Raw genomic sequence first — 3,365 nt, forward strand, 5'->3', positions numbered from 1 at the left:
GTGGGGGACAGAAAAGCTTCTTACAGAAGACGTTACAGGTCTGTGAGAGCCAGAGATTTTCCTTGTTTGAACCAAATACTTATTTTCCACCCTGATTTACCAATAAATTCTTTACAAATCCTACCATGTGGATTCATGGATTTTTTTTTCACATTCTGTCTCTCACAGTTGAAGTGTACCTCTGGTGCAAATTACTGACCTCTGTCATCATTTTAAGTGGGGAACTTGCACAATCGGTGGCTGACTAAATACTTTTTTGCCCCACTGTAAATATATAATATACTATAACTTCTATAATTATATGTATAATTTATCTATTTTGAACATTTTATACTTTAACACTTAACACATGAATGTCACATTCACAACTTAGTTATAACTCACGTTTCTGTAGCAAAGGACGGTACAGAGTCCACGGACCGAGCACTTCGAAGAGGCCGAGCACTTCCCAGAGACACAAGCGGAGACCGAACACTTCCCAGGAACAGATCACTTCCCAGGAACAGATCACTTCCCATGGATCCAGACTCTGTTTCAGAAAAGTCCTTCCTTCTAAGAGGAGAGGAAGACCACAAGGAACTCTCTCCAGCTCTGACAGAGAGAAAAATACATCTGTTAGTCATTTTCCACTGAAGCTTTTCTCTACTCTCCTCCCTGATCCTGGCTCTGTTAGAACTATCCTCCTGTTAAAATGTAGTTTTTCCTTCCCACTGTCACCAGGTGCTGCTCATAGTAGATCACCTGATTGTTGTTGTCTCTCTAATATTGTACATTTTATCTTACAGTAGAAAGTCAGTTGATTTTTGTTGTGAGCATATTTTAATCTTTTGATTAGAATCTAAACTCAACCTGTCATTCAATAAAATGTTTTCAATGGAAATAAATTTTGTTTATATTATTTAACTGTTAAATGTTTTAATAAAAAATAAATGATAAATATATTTTTCAGGGGTCTGTACATTAGTTTGGAAAGAAATAACTCGTGTACTTGCTCCACTGTCTGTGTTACACCCTTTCTGTCTGTGTAACCTAATAAAAGGATCATTTACAACCAGAGCAGCTTTTAACATGAGGTGGTGTCATCACAAATGTAACCAGGATTCTGCCTCTCAGCGAGTCTTGTTTTGTTGTTTTGGATTCATCATGTAAGAGTCAGAGGTTTTTGACCGACCACGTTGCATACATATTTCTCAGAGTTCCTTCCTCAAAGAGCAAAATAGCATAAATCAAGCATTCAGTCAATGGAACTTGGAAACGTCTCTGGACTTAACTAAAGGAAGTCCAGTACATGCAGTGTACTGCTTGTGTCAAAGCCTAAAGCAAAAGATGTTGTGTTGTGTGTAAATAAATGTGTCTTCAATTAAATCTTATACTTTATTATTTCAGGGCAAGCAATGAATTGAAAAACAAATTATTGGGAACTGCTAATGAATTTCTGGTGCTGATAATTGGATTGGTTCAAGCATCAAAGGTAACTAATCCTACTGAACAGCTCGTTAAGTAGAACGCACGTCCAACAGGCAGCATGAACGATTATTTCATTTTTATTTAGTAGGGTGGATTTTAATGGTGGACAAATGGGGAGAAGATTGTTGGGGATGGTTTCTCCTCTTTGGTCTTTAGACAAGATGTTCGGTTCTTATGACAAGCTTTGATTCCTTTGTGTTTAAAGACAAATCCCCTGATTGTGAAGCGGTTTGATAAACAGCTGGTATTTAATTTCTTTAGAAACTGTCTTGTGATTTTATTTGCTGGTAGAAAACGGTCTTCTTGGCACTAAAGACAGACAGCAGCTTACTGTTGTTTTCTATGAAACTCAAACTGAATGTAATCTAAGAAGTAATTACTGATGGTTGAGTTTGAGTATAAGTGATTTCTATGCTTAACTGAGTTTACCGCTAACTTCCTCCACAGCATGACTGATGCAGAAACCATGAGCACGAGCATCACTTCCTGTTTGATGAAGTTGATTTTCAGTTGTTTTAAAGAGACAGTTTAAATGGACTGAGGGAACGACGTGTTTGCAGTTTATATCCAACAACATCAAGCAGTTTAATCAAAGAGTTCATGTTACTAACAGCTCACCTCTCTGCAGGTTTGACATTTCCTCTTAAGCTGGTGCTACGCAAGACAGAAAAACCGCTGCCTCCAGGTTCAGGTTCAGCACGTCTCTTGTAGACCCTGTTAGAGAAGAAAAACGTGTTTTTCATTTGCAGCCACAGAAGCTGATGAAGACTCAGAATCCCTTCGTTGTTCCAAAAATAAACTTGTTTGCAGGCTGAGCATGAGCAAAAGGAAGAACAGAGCGCCACCCAGAGGTAAACAGTTTTTTACACGGTAACAGCTCACCTCTCTGCAGCAGACTCAGGCTGGGATTCAAATTCAATGGAGAAATGTTTAGACCCATCACTCTTACAGGACACAGAGCTGGGTGGAGGTCCAGGCTGGTTCCTGTGAATAATGATGCAGCAGTGATGTGAGTGCTGAGCTGTGACATGGAGAAGAGTCATGGACAGTTAGAGATGGTCATCTCACCTCTGAGCTTTGGTCTGGCTCTCATGTTCCCCACACAGAGTTCTTTTAGAGGGAGGGGCTCCCTCCTCTCTGTCCTCACACTGATCCATGCTGCTCAGCTCACACACACTTTCTACCTGCAGAGGAAACACAAATCATTCATGTGCACATCAGCTGATGTCCATCATGTGTGCTGTCCAAACATCAGCTGCTTCTTTCCTGCTTCATCTCAGTGTCAGCTGGATGCAGTCAGACAGCAGTGTGAGGCAGAGGAAGCTGCCATCAGCTGCTCTGCTATCAGGCCACTAGATGGAGCCTGAAGCACACACGATGCATTCACTGACACACACTGATGCACTGTGACTGGAAGCTTCAGTCAGTTCAACATGTGTGAACAACATTTGCAAAAGCTTCACACTAATATCTCTGTGGTCAGGATAAATGTGAGTGCCAACCAGAGTTGTTACTAAAGTTGCTTCATTGCTGAAAACAGTTATCAGTCTAACAATATTCAGCATAGTGTGTATGAGAAATTCTTTTACTGATGTATTAATCACATTATCTTATTGTATGATGCCTTGGTGCCACTGGGTTTTAACATGTCTCACACTCAGATGTTACTGCCGGGCTCACACTGTGCGATTTATTCAGTCGCGTTATTCAGCTCCTGCTCAAACTGCACGATTGACTCGCAGGGGTTAGAAGGTCATAGGTCACGATGCAGGTCTCACACTATACGGCCCGATGCTCTGATGGGACCTGAGTGCTCACACTGTGCCTCCATAACATGAAGGTTATAACAGAAAATCTGTCGCTCTCCCTCTGTCTTTCACTCACACAGACACAAAGTT

At 40.8% G+C, this 3,365-nt stretch overlaps 1 long non-coding RNA gene across 1 annotated transcript; it reads right to left on the reverse strand.

Annotated features, from left to right (window-relative positions):
• Positions 1-384: 384 nt before the first annotated feature.
• Positions 385-2,175, reverse strand: LOC113018371 (uncharacterized). Its single transcript, XR_003271779.1, has 2 exons — positions 2,086-2,175; positions 385-591 (listed from the first exon to the last, which is right to left on the reverse strand). It is a non-coding gene; the product is annotated as an uncharacterized LOC113018371 (long non-coding RNA).
• Positions 2,176-3,365: the final 1,190 nt, after the last annotated feature.

The sequence above is a fragment of the Astatotilapia calliptera genome, unplaced genomic scaffold (genome assembly GCF_900246225.1).
Source record: "Astatotilapia calliptera unplaced genomic scaffold, fAstCal1.2 U_scaffold_7, whole genome shotgun sequence".
In the NCBI taxonomy this organism is placed as follows: domain Eukaryota; kingdom Metazoa; phylum Chordata; class Actinopteri; order Cichliformes; family Cichlidae; genus Astatotilapia; species Astatotilapia calliptera.